This window comes from Eubalaena glacialis, chromosome 4 (genome assembly GCF_028564815.1).
Source record: "Eubalaena glacialis isolate mEubGla1 chromosome 4, mEubGla1.1.hap2.+ XY, whole genome shotgun sequence".
NCBI classification, from domain to species: domain Eukaryota; kingdom Metazoa; phylum Chordata; class Mammalia; order Artiodactyla; family Balaenidae; genus Eubalaena; species Eubalaena glacialis.
In genome coordinates this window covers 31,509,729-31,536,042 of record NC_083719.1, presented here as the reverse complement: position 1 = coordinate 31,536,042, position 26,314 = coordinate 31,509,729, and positions in this window count along the sequence as shown.

Genomic DNA, 26,314 nt, shown 5'->3' with positions numbered 1-26,314 from the left:
CAGTGTCCTCTGGATTTGTGCAATGCAATGGCCCTGGAAGAGGGAATCTCTCTAGGTGGCCTCCATAGAAGAGAGAAGAAATTTCTCTACCAGCAGCCTTTAGAAAACATCTTGTTACATTTATGCATCCCATCTTCTCTGCCAGTCAGAGCCATTAGTGGGACCATTTGGATTGATCATGTCAGGCTCCAAGTTTGGGAGACCCTGAGTTACTATCAAAACAAGAAAGATGGTCAGTGATTCAGCTAGAAGAGACCAGGGAAGACAGAGTCTTCTCCATCCAACCAATGATATACATGTAATACATCAATATATGCATATATTTAATATATGCATACATATATAAGACAGTAATGTTCTTTTACTCAGCAAATATTTGCCTGCTCTGTGCCTGATACTATGAACACTATTATATTCCCTGCCCTCAAGGAGGTAGTAGTCCTTTCTCATTTCTTCCTCTCTTTCATTACCAAGTTGAAGTGGCTGAACCCTTCTCTTATCCTTGATGTAATCTCTTCAGAATCTGTTTCCAGTATGTACCATTCTTTCATCTTTAAGTAGCTCATGGGATCACGTTTAAGCCATTGACGTGTTTAGAGACTGAGGTGCTGTAAGGAAGTTATGCCTGTGGCCCAGTGGGCATCTTTCTAAGGGTGACCAAGGTCTCCCCAGCCATAGAGACGGGATTGCTCAGGCTGACAGACACCACGTTGGACCGTCTGTTGAGCCCTGGGAGACAGGCAGATTTCCATAACTAAATGCTCTCAGAGCTATTCCATCCATTCTACTCACATTGCTACTCAACCTGGAAGATATATTTGGCCTCTTTTTAAATGAATGATGTATTTATATTGGATCCCAGACATTTTGAGATAGAATTAAAACAATGATTTTCCCATATGTAGTGATATTTCTGACCTCCAACAAAGTCCATATTTCCAGTTTTACTGGAGTTAAATCTATCAGATGAGCCTGAGGAGACCAGAAGTCTGGGCTCTGTCATTTATTAGTTCTTTTACTCTGACCAAGGCACTTCACCTCTTTAGGCTACAACTTCATTCATCAACAGCAGGATGCAGAAAATATTTATTGGGTGCCTGTTATGGGCCAAATTCTGCGCTAGATGCTCAGGATATGACCATAAAGGGAATTTCCTCACCTACAAAGTGAATGGGAGGCCTAGACAATGTCAGCCTCCCTGTGGCTATAAAGACCACATGCTTTGGAGATGGAGACAGCAGGTATACGTCCCCAGGTTCTGCAGCAGTTACTCGTCAGCAACAAGTTGTGATGAGTACAGCAACCATCCCCACCTGTCATAACCATCTCTCTCCTCTTCCTCTCGTGCTGGGACCACATGATCAGGGTGTAAACTCTATTCTGCCAGGGCCTGCAGAACTCTGACTTTAGGTAATTCATCATTTAGTTTATAGATTAGTAGGTTATAAATATCCTATCCAAAATAAGTCATATATTCTCCTTTCCTTAAAGTATATTCCCAGAAGAACAGGTGTACTTTATCTCCTTTCATATAAACATCAGAGCCTGACCCTGTAAAGTTCATTTAAAAAAAGAATCCATTGGTGGGTGGTAACATTCCTTTTGGACTCTCTGGCTGCTCGTGGAGTTGTTCTCAGAACGATCAGTGATCATCCAGACAGCAAGGAGAAATTAATCACATTGGAAGTTTGTCTGCTGCTATAAACCAACCAAAGATAAGGGTGTCTGTGGCTGTGAGGCACAGGGGAAGGAGGAATGGAACTGGAGCCAGAGAAGCTGGGTTTGTTTAAGTCTCAGCTCAGCCACCTTAGCAGAGAGTTCTTGGGTATGTCTCTGAGCCTCAATTTTTTTTTTATTTGCAAATGAGTATGCCTACTCTACTTCTCAGAGTTGTTATAAAGATTACAAGAGATAACGTGTGTGAAACGTACTCTACAGGTGTTAATTATCATTCTCTGTATTTCAGGATTTCAAGTACTTTCTTTTAGAATAAAGATGAGAAAGGTGCTCCAGAGGCAACAGCTGGAATCATAGAGTTTTAGATCTGGATAGGACCATGACGACCAGCCAGCTCGCCCATGCTATCTCACAGAAACTAAACCCCAGAAAGTTTGAGTGACTCACCCAAGAGAACAGTATGGAACTCTATAAAAAAAAAAAGCTAAAAATAATTTTTAAAGTGAGGGTTCATCATCTCACATAACAAGAAGTCTAGAGAATGGGCTATTTTAGAAAGTCAACACTATTAAGACTCAGACCGTCCTCCTTCATGTTGGCAAGGTGGTTTCCACAGTCCCAAGCATCACAGCCTCACACTATAATATCCAAAGGGAGGAAGGTGTGTGTGTGTGTGTGTGTGTTGGGGAAGGTAGTGGGAGGAAACTCCCCTTGTACATCTTTCTTTTGCTGTGAGAATGTGAATATTTCCCAGAGGCGCCCCGTAGACTTTCCCTCAGAGCCCATTAACCAGGACTGAGTTGTTACATGCCCACCTTTAAACCAATTACTGACAAAAAAAGGATGAGGATTACTATTATATGGTTAGATGATTTATGATTTTTACCCTGGGACCAGCTTCCCTGAACATATTGCTCACCCATGCCTAAATAATATGAGTTGCTAGTACCAAAGAAAAAGTGGGGAACAGCCATTGGGCAGGCAGCCAACAGGGTCTGCCATCCTGTCAAAAAGATCCCATTCTTTCTAACATTTGTTACAGGATAACTAGTGGCTCTTATCACATAGAGGAATGAGTCCATGATACCCATGGTCTAGTTCCTCCTATACACAGGCTAATTCCATCAAGGTTTGTGATCTTTTGCAATACACATGAATATTTCAGTCTATTCTTCATTATCCAAATATAAGGAAGTACTAGATTAAACTCACATTAACTCCTAAATAAGAACATAGCTAAAGTATCTATTCATTGATTCCAAACATTTTTTTTGTTCCTACTATGTACTAGGAACTATTCTTGGTGTGATTTATACATGGTACTGGGATAAATGTTCATCTATTTGGAAAAGCAAAGTAATTAATGCTTAAAGTCTTAAAGGATTATATTTTTAAAACAATATTTATGGAAACGAGATTAGTAAGACCTATCATAAAGGAAAGGAATAAAATCATAAAGGAAAATTTTAAGTTGCAAAAAATTTTTAAATTCCAGTGTGTCTGAAAAACAATATGTTAAAAGATAAAGAAAAAAACTAAGAAAAATTATTGTAGTATCTTTGAGAGGATGTTATTCTTTAATATATATAAAGCTTTATAAATCAGTAAGAAAAGGAGGACAACCTAAAAAAATGGTCAAAGGACATGATCATATGTCATAAAATAAGAAATATAAATGGTCAATAAATAGATTTAAAATGCTCAACGTCACTAGTAAAGTGCATAAAGTTGTATGTTTAAAGCAATATGATACCATTTTAACTTATTAGACTTATTAGACAAATGATATTAACAAGTGTTGGTATGAGTATTTGGGAAATGAGCCTTCTTATTTACTGCTGGTGAGAATAGGAACTGGTTCAGATTTTTAGGAATGCAATTTTATGATATTCAACAAAACCTTAATAAGGGGCACACCTTTTAATCCAGTCATTCTCCTTCTGATCACTTATCCTAAAGAAAAAATCAAGGGTACATGCAAAGATGTTTTGAATCAATACGCTCACCATGGTTACTTTTAATGGCACTTGAAACTCAGGCTGTGGATCCCAAGTACACACATCAGACTTAACTGTAAATTGGTTGAACTTAGTTCTGGAGTCCATTAGAATTTTATAGACTGTGCAGCAGAAAATCTTCTAAAATACTTTTTAAAAAGCAAGGTATTTACATTGTTTATTCTTTCTCTTTGATAACCCCAATGACCCTTTTGTGGGAAAGAATAGCCAAAAAAAAAAAATTAAGAAAAAATTAACTTCACCTTCAAATTTAAAAAAATGTTTTAGAAATGATGTTTTAAGTTGGATCATCTTGTGAAAATTAACCTTAAAAGGTGATATTAAAAAAATGTTTAAAGATGAACCTACAGGTGCTACAGAATTAAAGAGAAAAATAAAGGCATGAAAGAGTTTAAATGAGGGGAAAAGCGAGCTTCAGAACAGATAGCTACATAGCAGGATTTTCTGTTGTTTTGTTTTAGATTTTTTGTTTTATAATTATTACTATTTAACATTTACTTATTAAAATTCAAAAAAAATTTTTAATTCGAAAATTTTGGATTGCTCGTATTTAAAGTTGCGGTTTATATGTGACTTAAGAATTAACGAAGATAATTTTGAAAAGAATTCAAATCTTTGTTAATAGTTTGTAAGACTTCCTCAAGGTAGGAAATAAGCTACAAAATGAGTAGACCTAACAGTAGCTACCATTTATTGAGTATTCACTGTGTGTTTGGCGCTGCGTATATCAGCTTTGCGTGGATTAACTCACTGAATCCTCACAGCAGTTCCATGAGGAGGCACCATTATTATCCTCATTTCCCAGATGAGGAAACAGAGCACAGGGAGGTGATAAACCTCCCTGGGTATACACTAGTGGTGCCTGGAAAAGCAGTTTGAGCGCAGAGGCCAAGCTCTAACCGTGAGGCACAGCTGCCTCTGCTGCCTAAACAAGATTGGGTACCTGGCTGCCAAAGACAACCCCATGGGGCTGAAGGCGGAGGTGTACGCAGGGCTTCCAAACCTGTTCACCAGACAAATCATCTGGGGAAAGCTGTGAAAATACAGATTCCAGAAGCAAAATCTCCTGAGGTGGGAGCTGGGAACTGCCCTTTTTTTTTTAACCAAGTCATGGAATAATAGCTAATGATTTTTCAGTGTTTACTATGTGGTAAGCGCTGCGCTAACTGCCTTACACGCCTGACCTCATTTAATCTCACACAAACCCCACGGGGCGCATGTTCTTTATCCTCTTCCCCTTTTAGGGATGAGGAGACAGAAGCCTTAGAGAGGTTAGGTAACGTGCTCACAGTCACACAGCCCACGGGCAGTCGGTTTTGGAAGTGCCTGCGCTTCCAAGCCTTGACCTCCTGCACCAGGCATTCTGTACGAGGGCAGGGTTCAGGGAGAAAGTACCGCTTTTGGTTGCACCAAAGGGCATTCCCAGGCCTCTGGTAAGGGGGGCAGGCCCTAGGGAGTGTAGGGCCCACCTCCCCAACACACAGAAGCTTCTCCAGGCTGAGGGACCAGTCGGTGGGCTCTGGACTAGAGAGCAGAGAAAACACAAACAAAAGCAAGGCCCCACGAGCCACGCAGAGGACTTCGAGCCGCAGGGGCAGGCTGCAAATTCCACGTTTGGGCTGACGTGCAAAGGGTGTGCCCGGCCTGGAGCAAGCCTCTGCTAGGATGTAACCTGAAATCTGGAACATTCTCAGACCCTCAGGGCCTGCTAAGAATATCAGATGCTTTAAGCTGCCCTGTTCCCCCAACACTCATGAAATTTAAAACAAAAACAAAACAAAAACAAAAACAAACTAAACAATAAATTAAACTCAACAAAGCTCTGTTTTTTCCTCATCCTCGTGACTTCACTGCTATGTTGAAATATCATCAAATACCAATTTCTTATCAACTGCCCTAATCATGAGCTTCGTCTGCCCTGGGGCACCAGCTTTTCAACACTGCTAAGGTCCCATTCTGCTACATCGTTGCCAACAATCAAAGTTTCCTTGTGGTAAATTATGGCCAGTGTGTTTATGTGGGAAGGGGGAAATTTCCTGCCTCAATTTAGACTGAGGTGTCAAAATGATAAATATCAGGATAACAAGAAGGATATGAGACAGATTCTTCCACCATCTCTCTCTCTCTGTCTCTCACACACACACACACACACTTTTCAAGGAATGGCTCTGAGAACCTGGAGCATAAAACAGGAATCAGAGAACGGAACGAAGAGAATGTTATAAGGAAATCTTTGGAAAAACCAGTGCTCTGAACTCTCTTGTCCCACCTTGGGGAGGGCCTCATGAGCGTCTTTCCCGATGCCCTTCGCAGAGCCGGGTGTGTCCCTGCAGTGGGAGGGTCTGCATTGTCGTGGGCTGGGGCCACGCGGAGAAGGACTTCATTAGGGAAAGCAGGAGGCTGGAGGTGGACGGCCAGCTGCCCTGGACTGATGAAGGCAGCACAAGGCCGAGTCAGAACAGAGATGGGGCCATCTGGGTCCAGGGAGCTGAAGGAGAGAGAGAGGAGCCCTGTAGAGTCTCCCCGGAGGGAAAGTCTCAGTCATCTTCCAGGTCCCAAGAATCTGATTAGGAACTTCTCTGCCCTTATCTCATTCCCCCACCCCACCCTATCCCATCCCACCTCTCTGGCAAGGGGATCTGGGGGAATAGTCTTTGATGGGGTGGGGGGAAGGAGGAAAACAGCTGAGGCGAGAAAGACTGCAGGACCACTGGGGGGCATCAAGGGTGTGAGCCAGGTTGGGACCTGGGACCTGGGACCTTGGACCCTTTGCTGCAGTGCTGCAGGGCTTGCACCTGGACAAACATCTCCTCAAGCAACAAAATACAAAGAAACTATAAGGGACTAAAAATAACTGTATGCATGCACAGTTGGGACAAATTATGGAGGACAGATACAAAAAGACTAAAAAGACCAACTGCCACTTCTCAGGTGCCAGGAGCAAAAGCAGGGTACGACGCATGGCCCCTGCACTCAGTACTACCAAAGGGGCGGGCAGACCACCTAAGCCAACCCTCTGGCCTGACCTCTGGACACACCCCTCCCCTCACCCCATATAAGGCACCAACTCCTCCCCCTCCCCCTGCTCAGAGAGTTAGCAAGGGAACCTGTTACTTTTTCTTGCCCCCCCTTGCTGCAGCAGGGGCCCCAATAAAGCCTTGCCTGAATTTCCTCTCTGGCCTCTTATCAATTTCTATTGGTTAAGGAAGGCCAAGAACTCTGGCCGGTAACAGGTGGAGGGGAGATTTGCTGCCAGGTCAAGTGTAGAATATTCACTATTACCAGTGTAGGCTTTTTGTCTTCTGATTCAAGACTACATGACTTAAGGGAACTCAAGGCTGTCATTACGGAATGAGCATAAAAGTCACAGGCCTGCCTGATTTTCATCTGGCTTAAGGGAACATTACCACCACCATCCCAAATAAAGTTTAAACGCACCAAGGGAAGCAAAAATAAAGTTGTGCCTCGAATATATCACAAGTTGTGCCTGTTCAATTGACAGCTCTCCCTAACATTTATCCGGCACCTACACTGTGATAGAAGAACCACTTGTTAGCTTCCGTAAAGCTCAAAACAGTCCTTTTAGGAGGAGGCATACACCTCCTCAGCTTTACAGACAACACAACGGAGGCTCAGAGAGGGTAGGTGATTGGCTGAGCTGCATTTTGAGCCCAGTTGTGTTGTCTGCACTACAAATGCCACAGTGCCCGGGAGTGGGAGTGCCTGTAGCCTCCAGCAGAAAGATTTCCCTGTTGGAGGCTTGGGACAGTGGACATGCTGATAATTACTAGAATTGCAGAGACAAGAGTTGCCATCAGTGTACAGAGACAGCAACACAGACACTCCTGGGAGGTCATCTGATTTGAATTGTATTTCAGGCAGCAGCGGGGGATGGATGCTGGAACCACTCACTCTTCTGCATAACTCATCCTGGCACAGCGGTACAGAGACACTTCCCCCACCTCCCATGGTGGTGAAAAGACACCAGTCTTGTCCTCATTGACACCATGCTGGTGTCTGTATAGACTGTGCAAGCCACAAATATAGCCAGAAGATAGATAGATAGATAGATATAGATAAAGCAGGGTGTCCAAATCAGCAGACAGACAAGACAAGAAAAGGTAGAGAAAGTTTAGAATTTTACAGAAAGATGCTGTTTAAAACTCCCATGAAACATAAGCTGTGATAGGAGTAGGGTCTTTCAGTAATCAGGGTCAGCATTTGAAACAGAAAAAGCTCATTTTCATCAATCTTTAACCTGATGTGTCAGGAAACTGGATAGGTGACATTTTTTTTTAACTTTTCATAAAGTCTCAATAAATCAGGTTCAGACGGACTTGTAAGTTTCCAGGCAATCCACATGTCACTCCCCACCCCACTCCTCACAACTCCTACCCACTCCCCACCTGCAGAAGTCACATAAACATATCAACAGAAGCAGGTTCCTCTCAAGGACAGGCTGCTGCATTCTTCAGATTACTAAATTGGCATGAAAAGCCACCATTGTCCTGGCAAGACTTTCATGCCACTCAGATTGACCGAATCTCCTAATGAGCCACCCAGCTCAGGCCAGAGGGGGGCTCCCAGCCAGCCGTGCAGAGGTAGTTGCACCAGAGCCTGGGGGCAGGGGTGGGGTTGGGGGAAGGTCACTAATTTATCTTAGTGGGGTGCTAACTTTGAAGCACATTGAAGGCTACTTAAATGTTAACATTTCCAAGGGGAAAGCACAAACACCCAGCTTTCAAGCCATCAAATTTTTCTTTTAAGAGATAACCACCTCTGACTCAGAAGACAAATATTAAAAATAAAAATACCCAATCCAAACAAAAACCAGACCAGCTCTCCACCAACCGTACGATCTTGGTGGTCTCCAGGTGAAAGAAGTAGTGCATGCCTCTGTGTGTGTGTGTGTGTGTGTGTGTGTGTGTGCATGTGTGTGTCTGAGTTCAGTCCAGCACAGGTTTTCTTTTTTAAACTGTTTCCTTTTCCCCACCTTTCAAAGGTTAGCTAAGTTATACAAATTCATCTGACCAAAGAAAATCCCATTTATAAGTGATGAAACATGGTCTTCTGAAAGATAAATGGAAAGAGAGATTTCACTAGCATGAAGCAAAAAGAAAACAAAAATACAACAATCCCTCACCTAATCCTCCATTCAATAAGGGGGAAATTGTCTTAAAGAATTTAAACAATGAGGTTTAAATCAGAGCACCGTTGCATGTTTTAGTAGTTATTTGTTCCTCCTTCCATGTACCTTTCCCCACAAAAAAAAAAAAAGGTTGCAGAAGAATGTTTCAAAGAAAGAACAAAACAGATGTTATTTATTTTCATTCAAAGGTGAGATTTTAGTTGTTAAAGCCAGAGTATAAACTTAAAACTGGAAGTTCCAAGGCCCAGATTTTGCCTTTTTTCCTCCTGCCAAGGTCTCTTCATTAGAAACCACTTGTATGTCTCATTAGGTTGCTGGCCTCTCTGCTTTCAGTCGAGTGGCTCACCCACAGGGAGAGCTGCACCCAGCCAGCTCCTCCAGCAATAACGCTTTCACTGCCCCTGCAAGGACTCCTTTTGTGGCAGCCGCAAAAAATCAGCTGCACCTTTCTGGCTTGACCAGGACAAAGCTTGGAGGAAAGAGAGCAGGACCAAACTGTCATTCCAATTCCTCTAGCACAATAAGATCCCAAAAGATTTCGAATGGTATAGGGCTTAGATGTTGAATGAAACAAGGCAAGCTTTCTATTATAAGCGGGTTTAATAGCCTAATTAAGCGTCTGGGGTTTCCTTGCTTCTCTCCCACCACCACTAACCGGAAAACTGAAAAGGGGAGGGATGATCCCTACAGAGGGTGTGATACCATCTCAGAAAGTTTGAGGCTGAAAGGGCTCCTTATTTTGTACATAGGGACACAGCACATATGGATGTTAGAAAAAGTTCTAGTGCAACTTTGGTGAGTGTAGAACTTCAGCACTGTAGAATCAAAGCAAAACATGAAGTCTGGGTTATTTTTTTTTTCCTTTCAATTCACATCCTTGTCCAGACAAAGTTCTGTCTTGACACCACATCTTTGTCTCCTGAGACCATCCAAGGAAGAAAAACACCCCCACACCCAAACAAACAAGAACCAACCAACTCTGGCTTTGGTATAATTTTCAAACGCTGAAGTCATAAATAATGGCATCCACTATGGTTTAACATCTGTTTGCCTGCCTTCTCCCACCCCCCTCTCCACACCCCCCCCAATCTGAAGCCTCTCTTACTTGTTTCCCTTGCCCTTCTTTGCTATTTCAGCCAGAGGAATGAACTTTGTATTGGAAATTCCAAGCCAGGTGTGAGGTATTTAGATTAACTTTGGCAGAGATAGCAATGATTAATTTAAGAAAAATATAAGCTGGCAGAAGACATTGCAGTAGATGTTTCCCCAGGAACAGGATTAACAAAGAAAAATAAAAGAAAAAGACGTTACATCCGGCACATTTCAAAGACATGAGAAAACACATGGATTGGATAAAACAAGAGAAAGCTCCAAGTTGTCTCAATTCACATAGAATTAAGGCGGCAGCAATAAAACTGCGAGACTATAAATACAGCCACAGCCTTCCCTCATCCTGCAACCCCACTGGCACAAAGTTTATTAGAACATTTTTCTTGGGACTTTCTTTTCATTCGCCGCTGACAACCTCCCAGTTCTTTGACACCCACAATTCCAGTCTTTGCATCAGCCAATATGGCCCAGTTCCACACTAGTTCTTTTCATCACTCAAAACGTCTCCACCACCAAGATCGCCAGCTCTGGAGTTCTCCTCACACACCGCTATCTCTTTGTCTGCCATCTTTCTTTCTAATTCTACTGAGCCAAACCTCCCCCAACCTAAGCCTCTTTCTACTGTTCTCATCCTTTAGCACCACTGGTTTCATTTCTATCCCCATTCAGCCCAAACTTCAAATCCCTCAGTTCAATAATGCCCTGTTTAGACCATCTCATCCGGGGCATCCCCAGGCTCTTCATTCTCCACTTCCCTCCAAGATCAACCGAATATCACCGGAAAAGGCAATTTAATACAAATGCCTCCTATTTTACTCCCATGTTCTCTCTCTTGTGCCCAGGAACTCTCTTCTTGCAGTATTTCCCAGGGGTATTCAAAACGCATCATTATGTTCTTTCTACGTATCCCAGTTCTCTTGCAATTATCTTTGATGCCTAAACCCACATCTTCTTTCTTCACCTATTCATCTAATGAGGTACCATGTCCTGCTGACTTTATCTCCACAATAATTTTTAAATTGTTCTCTTCCTCTCAGTTTCAGTTCCTAACCCACTTCATGCCCCCATGATCTCTGCTTAGCAGTCTCCGTAGACTCCATCCTGCTCACCCAACTCCCAGCCTCCACTTTCCAATCATTCAAGCCTGCAATCATTTCAATCCCACAAAGAAGCCTCCAGTGGCCCCCCGCTGGCTACCAACTGAAATACAAACCCCAAAGCCCAGCACAAATCTATCTACAACACAGCCCCAGCATGCTTTTCCAGCCTCAGCCCTCGCTATTCCACCATTCTTTGGCCAAACTGGAAAAAACACATTGTTTTCACACCTCTGCACTTTTTGATCAATTCCCACCCACCCCTATTTGTCTTTCAAACTTCTGCCATCTCTCTAGGCTCCTCTCAAATGCCTTCTCTTCCATGAAGCCAGCGATCTTTCTTCCCGTCAGGCTGCACAGCAGGTTGGTGGCCACCAACAGTGACTTCATCTCACTCTGCCTTGGAGTTTACGTCTATACTTGTCTCTATTGGATGCTTCCCGAGGAGCCCTATTTTTTTTTTAGCTTTGTATTCCTACAGGGTTTGTAAAGTGCCTTCCACAGTATAGGGGCCGAATAAGTATTTGTGCGAAGTAAAAAGGAAAGTAAAACAAGCAGCTGGATCTGGCATTTCAAGTCTCCACTCTGCTCTTAACTGGGGGGTGGGGGTGGTCCAGGAGGTCCCTTTACTTCTCTGGGTCTTACTTGAAAAAGAAGAGCTTTTAAGTTGGAGGTCTCTAAACTAATAGTCTGACTCAATTGCAATAAAATTCTTACGCTAGCTGAATACATTTGGAAAAATACTGCCACTTCCATAAGAAAAATCGCCCCAAATAGGTAGTTCTAGGAACTTCCAATCATAGCATTGTCACCATCAGGGCTGACTGCATATAAACGTATTTAATGGGGAAAGGTCTGGGGAGCAAGGTTGTGACCCCAGCACTGTCTGACATCTCCTGACCTACCCACCTACCCCAACACTTTTATGTGCAGATATTAGATTGCAGGTTGTTTCTCCAAGACTTAAAATGAATTCCACAGAGTCCTCCTTTCAAAGTCTTATTGGGTCTGGTGAGAAATGATGACGGGATCAGGGGCTGCCATTATTTATAGTTTAATTTAATTTCCTGAGTCAGTCTCACCTCTCCCTACTCTCACCTCTTCCTACTCTCAGTCCAAGGGTAAATGGTGACCCCTGTTCTGAAAGTGACACTGTATTTATTTATTTATGTATTTCATTCATTCATTCATTCATTCATTCATTCATTTATTTATTTATTGAATTTAGGTAGCTCCTACTATAAAAGACCATACTGAAGCTCTGCCATTCTGCTAACTCAAAGAAATATGTTTTCCTTTATCCTCTTCATAAACCACACAGCAACTGAGAGCGTAAAGGATATTTTTGGACTCTTGGAGACAATACTGAGCATTATGACACACTGTTGAGTTTGTAGGATGAATGATACTATATTAAATATTATTATGTATGTTATAAACAGATTAATATGTCATAGTAACACTATAACGTTCATCTAACCTCTTCATCTAAAAGAACAGGAAGGAACTAGGAAAAGTAAGACTCTCTGGGAAAGTCATTCAAGCCCCATGGCCCTTGGTAATGAAATTTAGAGCTGGGCAACACTATCACTGGCTTTACTTTCCAACTCAGTCTCATTTAATCCAGGTGACATTCTGATGAAACCAGCAGAGCGGGTGTTATTATCCCCAATGAACAGATGAGAGGACTGAGTCCCAACCTACTTGTCAAAGGGCACACTGGGGAGAGTTGGAGCCACCAGCCAGGAGCCCTGGGTCCTGGTCCTATCATTCTGCCACCATATTGCACTGCCCTGGAAAAGCACCTGGAAAATATTAATTCCAAAGCCTGCATTTTCAAAATGAGAAAAAGAAGGCATAGACTCTGACAAGGCCCCCCAGCTAGTTGGTCAGAGAATGGGTGAGAGCCAGGCCTTGCGACTCCCCAGCCGCAGACCGTCTCTGCTCGCCAAAAGGGATCAAATTACATAAAAACTAAACTGTTCTGGGAAGGTATTCATCATGCAAGACCAAAGGCATTATACACTTGCAATAGTCCACGTAAGTATTATTTAAACTGTGAGAAGATCATCATATGCCTGAGCAGGCAACAGGGCTACTTGAACAATTAAGAAAATAATACTGACCTATGAGTACGGTGCTTACGGCTGCATTCCAATCAAATTTACAATAAAGTTAACTTGGCAAATTTAGTGATTTTATATATTATATATGTAATAGACATGATGATATGTATTACATATTATCAAATTTAGTGATCCTATATATAATTATATAACCTATAATTATATATAATCAAACAATTTATTGATTATATAAAATGGATGATATATGATTTATATCATTATATATATTATATATACACACACGTCCGGTTGGGCAGATGAAAATTAAGTAAAAATAAAAAGTAGGTCACTTGAATGACTTTAATTAGCATCATACAATCCAACGTATACTTTTTCTCGTCTTTATTAAGTCTTCCAGCATGTTTTCAGCATCAGTGACATCAGTTTGCCCTGCTATCCTGCACTCTTTATCTTGATCTCTTATGCTCTGTTTTCCCTTAATTTAGCGCTACGGCCACCCTTGTGTACTACTTTCTTCCCCACCCCCAAGACACTCACACACACACACACACACACACACGCATGCGCGTGCTTCACTGCCTTTGCTCTTGCTATCTCTTCTAGTTAGGATACTCTTCCCACCTGTTTTTGCCTAGCTAAATATCACTTATCCTATGAGACTCAAGCTTCATCTCTGACAACTTTACCTCAGCTCTCAATTAGAATAGTGTCTTCCCTTATTGATACACCGAACATACATGAATCTCAAAATAATTACGCTGAGCGAAAACAAAAAACAAAAAAAAGCATATGCTGTATGATTCCATTTATATGAAACTCTAGAAAATGGAAACTAATTTATAGTGAAAGAAAGCAGATCATTGGTTGCCTGGGGACAGTGGAACAGAGGTAGAGGTGGGATAAGGAGAGGAAAGAGGGAGGGATTATCAAGAAGCACAGGAAAATTTGGGGGCTGATAATGTGTATTATACTGATTTTGTTGATGGTTTCACAAGTGTCTAAATGCCTAAAATTATCAACCTGTACACTTCAAATATGTACAGTTCATTCTACGTCAATTATATCTCAATTAAACAGCTAAAAAGTAAAACAATTAAAAAAAAAAGATTTTCCTGTGTACTCTTTCCATATATGTTCTGTGTATACCTCTAGCTTATCCCTCACCGTGTTTCCATCACGTTACCTGTTTACATTCTCTGTCCAGTTAACCAGAATGCAGTTGATTAAGGATTTCACTAGTCCTTGGTAACAAAGAGTTGGTGATTAATATTGGGGCACCAGAATATAGGCTGTCGTTAGTGGTGGTAACTCACATCAACAGCATCTCTTGTAGAAGACTACTTATCTTAGCTGGTTGATGTATTTAAGAGCTCTATTCAGTATCCTTCATCTTTGTCATCTCTCCATTTTTGTAAAATTCTCCCCCTTTTAAAATTTTCCCTTACGTTTTCATCATAAGTTAGGCTACCCCTCATAACCCTTGGTAGGATACTTTCAGTCCCACAATCTGATGATCTACGACAACAGTGAGGCTTTTTAGATTTAAACTTTGCAATCATTTAAAGTGTCTTTAACAGCGATTTGGTGAATAAAATCTGTTTTCACTTATGAAATTGAAAGTCAAGTATTTGACTTGCCAGGCTCAATATTTTCCTTGAAAACACTTAATAAACTGTGATGCACTTAATAAAAATTACATAAGTAGATTCAGATTGTGCCTTATTTCAGATTCAGAGTTGGTACTTTCAACAAGTATTTTTTAAAAAGAATAAATGAAATGAAAATGGTTAAATATTTCCTAAACTTCTTCAAAGATTAGTACTTGTCTTCTCTCCTCTCTCTGTTCTGAATAAACTTTCCCAAACATTTTATCCATTGTGGGCATTTTTCAAAGAAATATTATTCTGACACATGTTTTCCTCTTCTACTGCTTGGCCCCCACTGATGCTATCCCTACCAAGCCTGCTAAGCTGTGTGCAGGTCGCTGCCACCATCTCCAGTGCCTAAAGATGTGTCAGGACCATTGCACACACTTGTGTCTGCTGGGCTTGGCTGCCTCTGCCCCTCCCCGTGCACTGCCCTCTGGACCTTCTAGATCTGGCTCCCACCACAGGGCACTGCTCCCTCTCCCACTGGGTACTTCCATTCCACCCATGCTGACACGTCGAGGTTCTGGAGGTGGCAGAGTTTCTGCTGTGGTTAAGTGGGGAACACTGCCCTGTCCACATCATGTGGCTTTGCCCCAAGTCTCTCCCAGAGTTTTGATTCCCAATCTCCTCCGTCCCCAGGACTTAACACATCATTTCATGGAGGGACTGGCTTCTTACTGGGACACACATGTCCTGCTTCACTCTCCCTTTTGGACAAATTCTGCCCAAGAAAGTGTCTCCATTCCCTGTGCACATAGGCTTCTGCAAATGTGCCCTCAGAGGCACGGTTTAAGCATGTGAATCAGGAACCTAGCTTAGGCTCCGTCTAGGACAAGGGATGCTACGCACATTTTTGTCCAAAATTTCGTCCAGGTGCAAAATGAATGTGAACATTCAGTTCATCATTGCAAACACGGTCTTAGATTTATCACATCGCAAGCAGATTCTCAGAAGACATATTTGGCTTTTATTAAGATTTCCCTCCAAAAGGACAGTTTTCTATGAAACATGACTTTTAAAAGACCTATAAAATTAGAATATTTTTAAAACGTTTGAGCATGTGGTTCTGGAAGAAAAGCAGGAGAAGCTGGCATGGGAAATCTGAACATTCACAAGATTCGATCCAGATGATCTCAGCTATTAAGGGAATTACTTAATGGCCATTCTCACGTACTTATTTTGTCACTCTCTGTTTAGCTTTGATGTGAATACACTAGCTTTGCTTTCTTCGATTATAAACAGACCACTACTGGAAAACTGGGAGTTTGGAAAAGAGTAACAGTGGTGATTGAACGAATGGCAACAGACTATGTAAGGAAACATTTAAGGAGATAAATGTCTATATTTACATGAAATATATTTAGCATAAACTCACATCTGAAATGTATATATGTGCATATATAGAATAGCTACTGATAAACAAATATTTCATTTTTACATATGACATCTATTATGTTGTTCTGTGAAAGACTAGACGTCAGGAGCTAGAAGCGACTGGAACACACCATTTCCGCCGTTTGCCTCCATTTAGGCAGGTCCTCTGCACCATTCATGAAATCTTAGATGAGGCATCTAAGCAGTTCTCCAGCTGGGCAAATTGTTGGCATAACCACACAAGCTATCAACTTCTTCTATACTTATCCTTACCCATTAGCATCTCCTTGGCGTTCTGGGGGCAGGCATAATTGCAGCTAGGTATATTTCATTCTTTTCAATCAGCAAACATTTATTGACATCCTGTGCATAAACTATCAGGCTTGATGCTTGGGGGGACTTTGAAGAAATAGCAATACCTTAATCTATATTTAATTTACCTATCTATTTATATACATATACATAGGTATGTGTATGTATATATATATATATATATATAATTTACAAAGCACTTTCATACATGTCATTTCATTTAATATTCACAAAAATCTCTTTAAAAATGAAAAAGGTAAAGCTCAGGGAAGGTAAGTCACTTACCCAAACACCCAAGGTGGCAAAGTTGACCTTGAACTGAGGCTTTACAATACTTAAGTCCAAGTTTACTATATCACAACTTCCCCTAAATGCTACAACTTCCCATAACCTTGGTCCCCACCCCACAAGGAACTGATAGTCTTGGGTCAGTCTAAGACATGTTCACAATGATCAAATGTGAAGAGTAATAAAGAATGATAAGATTTTAGAGAAGGGAGGAAAGAATCACTTCCAAGTCAGTGGATTATGAAAAGTTCATGGAGGAGATAGAATTTGTTTTGGATTTTGAAAAACTGGTAAAATTTTGAGAGATGAAATGGGAGAAAGGGTCTTGCATGAAAAGTTTTCAACATTGGAAAGAACAGGGCATGCTTAGTAATTAACTTTGGTTGGAATTTAAGGTGAGAGACAGTGGAAAAATAAGCTTGACATTAAAAACTGGGTTAAGATTATGGAGGTCTTTGAATATCAGGAAAAGGTGTTAGGTACTCATGGAAGGTTTAGAGGAAGATATCTCTGAAGCCATGTGGAGCATTAATTAGAGGAAGAAATTAGAGGAGGGAGACCAGTAAATGTCTATTACAAAGTTCAAGTAAAAAAAATACAAACTTATTCTAGTATAATGGCAGTGGAAATAAAGAGGAGGAAAAATCCAGTTGAAAGGATTCATTAACTAATTGGATAAAGGGGGCCAAGAAAGAAAAGAATCAGAGAAGACTCCAGGCTTTTGCACCTGAAAAAGTGAAAGCAAACTAAATAGAAGGAAGCATTGGTTTGGAACAAAATACAATAAGCTTGCTTGTGGATATTTTAAGTTTAAGGTTGTAGTGGGATGGTCATACAGTAAGACATCCAGCAAAGAGTTGAAAATGAGACCAGCCCATAGAAGACAGGTGAGGGCATGAAATATAAATTTGAGTGGTATCTGCCTAGACATTACTAATGAGGCATGGGAGTGAATTAGGAGGTTATAAAAGAGCATATTAAGAGATTAAATCAGAGAATAAGGGAGATGAAGAGATGGGAAAGAGAAGGGGGATGCAAAATGACCTTTGAAAATGTCTTAATTGGTATAGGCAAAGAAGCCAGAAAGGAGACTGAGAGGCAGTAAGAAAGGGGGTTGGGGAGCAGAAAAACAACTTTTAAATGATGTCAAGAGAGGAAAGAGCACGCAGGACCTCCAGGTTGCACAAGTAGAATGAAGCCATATCATAAGAATATCCCTCCCCCTATCTCTTGAAATCAACAAAATGATACATTAAAAAAACAGGCCCCCCCCCAAATTCCACTGCAGCAACCAAACCAGAGAGGGATATAGCCCTGTGTCATAAGCTTAAAAAAACTAGCCAATGAAAGAGACAGAAAATGCTATAGTGGAGTGGCACAGTTCACCATGGCAAGACTCCTAACTCTTTGTCCATCCCCAGGAGCCGCACAGGTGTACCAACTAAATCCAGGGACATCTCATTCTCATCCCAAAATTGGGAGAGAAGCTTACTGAGAAGCTAACTCTGAATAAGAAGTCATAGAAAATGTTGGAACATAGTGGAAATGAACAGTGAGTTATAGGCTCTGTAATGGCATTGAAGGCTCCAAGACTAAACATGAAATTGGGGAATAGATTCCAAGTTTGAGGGTATCCTCCCCTAGGACTAGAACACTTTCCTCAACCCAGTGAAGAAAGCCTTCACACATTTAATAAACATTTAACAACTTTAGAAATGACTGCTGAACCCTGGTATTCTAACCCAAGGTATGCTAACCCTGGTATTCTATGCAGGTACCCTGCATAGTACCTCAGCTGGGCTCTGTCATGTCCTGCCATGCCTAAAGAAAAAGAGGAAACAACATGAAAGTCCCAGCCCTAAAATTGTGGCTTGTCAGGAAAAAAAATGAGTGTCAAAAGGGAAGAGAGGCAAGAAGACATCTACACTACATTAGCACAAATAACAGGTGTCGACCAAAAGGACAGTTGAGCAAAATGAAAATTAGCCTCCGGGAACCATCCACATAAATACACACACACACACACACACACACTCACATGCAGAGCTACATATCTAGAATGCAAAAGATAGAGAAACCAACTTGGATGCAAAAACAAATAAAAATCAGAGGGAAATTCTTCACAAGTGCTCTGAGCTACAGAAAACTCAGTGAGAAGATAAATTCAATAAAACAAGGCCCCATAGTCAAGATGATTAAACAACAGACTGAAGGTTCCCTGGTTGCCTAGTGGTTAGGATTCGGCGCTCTCTCACAACAGAATGAAATAAACAGAAAAGTTACAGAACCATGAGAACAAACTGAAGGAGAAAATAGCATCATCTATGATTAAATTTGAGACTACAAGAAATAGACTAGACCCACCTAAAAATAAACTTAACAGTATATAAGACAGTGAGTGCAAATTCAAAAAATAAAAGGCAAAAAGCCAAATGCAATAAAAGAAGCTAACTGATATAGAAAACAAAATTAATACAACATAAGAATAATTAGTGTTCCTGGGAGAATTTTAAATATGGGATAGAAAATGTATTAAATGATCTAATACAAGCAAATTTTACTGGAATGAAAAAGAAATCAACCTGCAGATCATATCAATCTGTTAAAAATGTTTTAATGGAGACCACTTATACTACTAAGATAATGAATTTCTAGATAATTCTTATCTATCTATACAGAAAAATAACCAATCACCTCAAGGGGTGGGGAGGTGGCTATTACAATTGACCTCTATCTTCTCTGCAGCAACATTTGATGCCAGAAGATAATGTAAAAATGGTTACAAAGTTAGAAGAAAAAACAACAGTGTGTTTCAAAAATATCAGAACTCAGCAAGTCACTGGGTAATAATAATAACCAGATGTTTTCAAACATGAAAAAAATTATTACAATAAGGCTTTCATGAGGTTTTTTTTCTTATTTTGATTTTTAAGGCTAAGAGTATATTGAGATTTAATTTATATAGAGTGGAATTAATAAATTTTAGTGTACAGCTCAATGAACTTTGACCTGTGTAACCATCACTCCTACAAAGATTTAGAATATTTCAATCACCTCAGAAAACTTCCTGGTGTCTCTTTCTAGTAAATAACCCTGTATCCTTTTCTGATTTCTAGCACCATAAATTAACTTTGCCTGTTCTTAAAATTCATATAAATGAAATAATACAGTATTACTATTTTATCTAGCTTCTTTAGCTCACAATAGTGTCCTTGTGTTTCATTCATGTTGTAGTGTATGTCAGAACTTCTTTCGTTTTTATTGCTGAATAATATACAACAGCTTTTCCATTTTAATGTTGATGGACATTTGGGTTGTTTCCAATCTGGGGCTCTTATAAATAAAATTGATATGAACATTCTTGAATAAGTCTTTTTGTAGGATAGATACATTCCTTTCTTTTGGCAATAGAGTTAGGAATGGAAATACTGGGTCATAGGATAGATACATGTTTAGCTTCATTCAAAAGTGAGAAGCTGCTTTCCAAAGGGGTTGAATTATTTTATATTCCCACAAGAACTGTATGCTCCACATCCACAGCAGCAGTCTTGTTATTTTTAATCATTTTGGTATCTCATCCTGGTCTTTATTTGCATTGCCCTGTTGACTAATGATGCTCAGTACCTTTTCACAGGCTACTGGCCATTCTCCTTTTGTGAAGTGCCTATTCAAGTCATCTCCCTATTTTTTATTTAGATTGTTTGTCCTTTTAAAGTTTAATTTGTAGGAGTTCTTGTACATTCAGCATACCAGTTCTTTATCAGATATATGTTTATATTTTCTCCCAGATTGTGGCTTGGCTTTTCACTTTCTTAACAATGTCTCTTGATGAACAGAAGCTTTTAATGTTGATGAAGTCTAATTTATCATTTTTCTTTTATAATTAGTGTTTTATATATCTTGAGAAATCTTTATCTCAACATCATCAAAATATTCCTCCCTCTTTCCTTTAGAAAGCTTTATAGTTTAAGCTTTCACATTTGAAGTTATTTTCATGCATTGTATGATGTAAGAGTCAAAGTTCCTTTTTTTTCCCCCTGTACAGGTACCCAGTTTTTTCAGCTTCATCATTTATTGACAACTTTCCTTTCCCTATTGAATTGACTCTGTTTAAAAATCTAATGGACTGTATATGTATAAGTGTATTCCAGATTCTCTCTTCTGTTCCATTAATTTATGACTTTATTTGTCTACCCTTACATCAGCTACACTGTCTTAATTATTGAAACTTTTAGTAAGTCTTGAAATCTGATAGTGTGAGTCCTTCAATTTTGTTCTTCTTTTTCAAGGGATGATAGCTATTTTAAGTCTTTGTATTTCTATATAAATTTTAGAATCAGCTTGTCAACTTCTCCAAAACACCTGCTGGGATTTTGATTGGAATTGCATTCAGTCTATAGATCAATTTGGGGAGAATTAACTAGTCTTAAAAATACTGAGTTTTCCAATCCATAAGCATCATATATCTTTCCACATACTTCAGTTTTTAAAAATTTCTATCAACAATGTTTTATAGTTTTCAATATATAGGTCTTTGCACATATTTCACTAACTATATTCCTAGATATGTAAAAATGGCATTTTCTTTAATTTTTCAATTGTTTGTTGCAAGTAAACAGAGATGCAAATGATTTTTGACTTTTTAATTCCTTGGCCCTGACAAATTGGATTTTTAATTGCAGTGCCCTTTCTTCCTTTCTTCCTTCCTTACTTCCTACCTTTTTATCTTTTCTGTAGATTCCACTGGATTTTCTATGTACACCAGTGTGTTATTTGTAAATAAACAGAGTTGATAGTTTTACTTGTTCTTTCCTATGTTTATGCCTTTTACTTCTTATTCTTGCCTTATTGTACTGGCTATCTCCAGTGCAATGTCGAATTGAAGTGATAAGAGGGAACATTTTTGCCTTAAAGGGAAAACAACAGTTTTCCATTAGATTTTATGGTTGCTCTAGGTTTTTTGAAAATGCTTTTATCAGATCAGAAAAGTTCTCTTCAATTCCGACTTTTCTGAGTTTTTTTTTCATGAACATGTGGTGAGTTTTATCAAGTGTTTTTCTGCGTCTACTAATATGATCAGGGTTGGTTCAAGATGGTGGAGTAGAAAGATGTGTGCTCACTCCCTCTTGCAAGAGCACCAGAATCACAACTAACTGCTGAACAATCATCGACAAGAAGACACTGAAACTCACCAAAAAGATGCCCCACATCCAAAGACAGAGGAGAAGCCACAGTGAGATGGTAGGAGAGGCGCAACCACAGTAAAATTAAATCCCATAACTGCTGGGTGGGTGACTCACAAGCTGGAGAATAATTACACCACAGAAGTCCACCCACTGGAGTGAAGGTTCTGAGCCCCACATCAGACTTCCCAACTGGGGGTCTGGCAATGGGAGGAGGAATTCCCAGAGAATCAGACTTTGAAGGCTAGTGGGATTTGCTTCCAGGACTTCAACAGGACTGAGGGAAACAGAGACTCCACTCCTGGAGGGCACACACAAAGTAGTGTGCACATGAGGACCTGGGGGAAGGAGCAGTGATCTCATAGGAGACTGAACCAGACCTACCTGCTGGTGTTGGAGGGTATCCTGCAGGGGTGGGGGCGGCTGTGGCTCACCACAGGGACAAGGACACTGGCAGCAGAAGTTCTGGGAAGTACTCCTTGGCATGAGCCCTCCTGGAGTCCACCATTAGCCCCACCAAAGAGCCTGTAGCCTCCAGTGCTGGGTTGCCTCAGGCCAAACAACCAACAGGGAGGGAACTCAGCCCCACCCAGCAGCAGACAAATGGATTAAAGTTTTACTGAGCTCTGTCCACCAGATCAACACCCAGCTCTACCCACCACCAGTCCCTCCAATCAGGAAGCTTGCACAAGCATCTTAGATAGCCTCATCCACCAGAAGACACACAGCAGAAGCAAGAAGAACTACAATCCTGCAGCTTGTGGAATGAAAGCCACATTCACAGAAAGACAGACAAAATGAAAAGGCAGAGAACTATGAACTACATGAAGGAACAAGATAAAACCCCAGAAAAACAACTAAATGAAGTGGAGATAGGTAACCTTCCAGAAAACAGAATTCAGAATAATGATGGTGAAGAAGATCCAGGACCTCGGAAAAAGAATGGAGGCAAAGATTGAGAAGACGCAACAAATGTTTAACAAAGACGTAGAAGAATTAAAGAACAACCAAACAGAGATGAACAATGCAATGACTGAAATGAAAAATACACTAGAAGAAATCAAGAGCAAAATAACTGAGGCAGAAGAACGGATAAGTGACCTGGAAGACAGAATGGTGGAATTCACTGCTGCGTAACAGAATAAAGAAAGAAGAATGAAAAGAAATGAAGATACCCTAAGAGACTTCTGGGACAACATTAAATGCACCAACATTTGCATTATAAGGGTCCCAGAAGTAGAAGAGAGAGAGAAAGGACCTGAGAAAATATTTGAAGAAATTATAGTTGAAAACTTCCCTAACATGGGAAAGGAAATAGCCACCCAACTCCAGGAAGTGCAGAGAGTCCCAGGCAGGATAAACCCAAGGAGAAACACACAGAGACACATAGTAATCAAATTGACAAAAATTAAAGACAAAGAAAAATTATCAAAAGCAACAAGGGAAACACAACAAATACAAGGGAACTCCCATAAGGTTAACAGGTTATTTCTCAGCAGAAACTCTACAAGCCAGAAGGGAGTGGCACGATATATTTAAAGTGATGAAAGGGAAGAACCTACAACCAAGATTATTCTACCCAGCAAGGATCTCACTCAGATTTGATGGAGAAATCAAAAGCTTTACAGAAAAGCAAAAGTTAAGGGGATTCAACACCACCAAACCAGCTCTACAACAAATGTTAAAGGAACTTCTCTAAGTGGGAAACACAAGAGAAGAAAAGGACCTACAAAACACCCAAAACAATTAAGAAAACGGTAATAGGAACATACATATCAATAATTACCTTAAATGTGAATGGATTAGATGCTCCAACCAAAGACATAGGCTCGCTGAATGGATACAAAAACAAGACCCATATATATGCTGTCTACAAGAGACCAACTTCAGACCCAGGGACACATACAGACTGAAAGTGAGGGGATGGAAAAAGACATTCCATGCAAATGGAAATCAAAAGAAAGCTGTAGTAGCAATACTCATATCAGATAAAATAGACTTTAAAATAAAGAATGTAACAAGAGACAAGGAAGGACACTACATAATGATCAAGGGATCAATCCAAGAAGAAGATATAACAATTATAAATATACATGCACCCAACATAGAAGCACCTCAATACATAAGGAAAATGTTAACAGCTATAAAAGAAGAAATCGACACAATAATAGCGGGGGACTTTAACACCTCACTTACACCAACGGACAGATCATCCAGAAAGAAAATTAATAAGGAAACACAAGCTTTAAATGACACAATAGACCAGATAGATTTAATTGATATTTATAGGACATTCCATCCAAAAACAGCAGATTACACTTTCTTCTCAAGTGCACACGGAACATTCCCTAGGATAGGTCACATCTTGGGTTACAAATCAAGCCTTGGTAAATTTAAGAAAATGGAAATCATATCAAGCATCCTTTCCAACCACAACGCTATGAGATTAGAAACCAATTATAGCGAAAAAATGTAAAAAACACAAACACATGGAGGTTAAACAATATGTTATTAAATAACAAACAGATTATTGAGGAAATCAAAGAGGAAATCAAAAAATACCTAGAGAGAAATAACAATGAAAACACGACGATCCAAAACCTATGGGATGCAGCAAAAGCAGCTCCAACAGGGAAGTTTACAGCAATACAATTCTACGTCAAGAAACAAGAAAAATCTCAAATAAACAATCTAACCTTACACCTAAAGGAACTAGAGAAAGAAGAACAAACAAAACCCAAAGTTAGTAGAAGGAAAGAAATCATAAAGATCAGAGCAGAAATAAATGAAATAGAAACAAAGAAAACAGTAGCAAAGATCGATAAAACTAAAAGCTGGTTCTTTGAGAAGATAAACAAAACTGATAAACCATTAGCCAGACTCATCAGGAAAAAAAGGGAGAAGACTCAAATCAACAGAATTAGAAACAAAAAAGAAGTAACAACTGACACTACAGAAATACAAAGGATCATGAGATTACTACAAGCAACTATATGTCAATAAAATGGACAGCCTGGAAGAAACGGACACATTTTTAGAAAAGCACAACCTTCCGAGACTGAACCAGGAAGAAATAGAAAACATGAACAGACCAATCGTAAGTAATGAAATTGAAACTGTGATTAAAAATCTTCCAACAAACAAAAGTCCAGGACCACATGGCTTCACAGGTGAATTCTATCAAACATTTAGAGAAGAGCTAACACCCATCCTTCTCAAACCCTTCCAGAAAATTGCAGAGGAAGGAACACTCCCAAACTCATTCTACAAGGCCACCATCACTCTGATACCAAAACCAGACAAAGATACTACCAAAAAAGAAAATTACAGACCAATATTACTGATGAATATAGATGCAAAAATCCTCAACAAAATACTAGCAAACAGAATCCAACAACACATTAAAGGATCATACACCATGATCAAGTGGGATTTATCCCAGGGATGCAAGGATTCTTTAATATACGCAAATCCATCAATGTGATACAGCATATTAAAAAATTGAAGAATAAAAACCATATGATCATCTCAACAGATGCAGAAAAATCTTTTGACAAAATTCAACACTCATTTATGATTAAAAAAAACCTCTCCAGGAAGTGGGCATAGAGGGAACCTACCTCAACATAATAAAGGCCATATACCACAAACCAACAGCAAACATCATTCTCAAAGGTGAAAAACTGAAAGCATTTCATCTAAGATCTGGAACAAGACAAGGATTTCCACCCTTGCCACTCTTATTCAACATAGTTTTGGAAGTCCTAGGCATGGCAATCAGAGAAGAAAAAGAAATAAAAGGAATACAAATTGGAAAAGAAGAAGTAACACTGTCACTGTTTGCAGATGCCATGATACTATACATAGAGAATCCTAAAGATGCCACCAGAAAACTACTAGCGCTAACCAATGAATGGTAAAGTTTCAGGATACAAAACTAATGCACAGGAATCTCTGGCATTCCTATACACTAACAATGAAAGATCAGAAAGAGAAATGAAGGAAACAATCCCATTCCTCACTGCAACAAAAAGAATAAAAAACCTAGGAATAAACCTACCTAAGGAGGTAAAAGAACTGTACTCAGAAAACTATAAGACACTGATGGAAGAAATCAGAGATGACACAAACAGATGGAGAGATATACCATGTTCTTGGATTGGAAGAATCAATATTGTGAAAATGACTATACTAACCAAAGCAATCTACAGATTCAATGCAATACCTATCAAATTACCAGTGGCATTTTTTACAGAACTAGAACAAAAAGTCTTAAAATTTGTATGGAGACACAAAAGACCCCAAATAGCCAAAGCAGTCTTGAGGGAAAGAAATGGAGCTGAAGGAATCAGGCTCCATGACTTCAGACT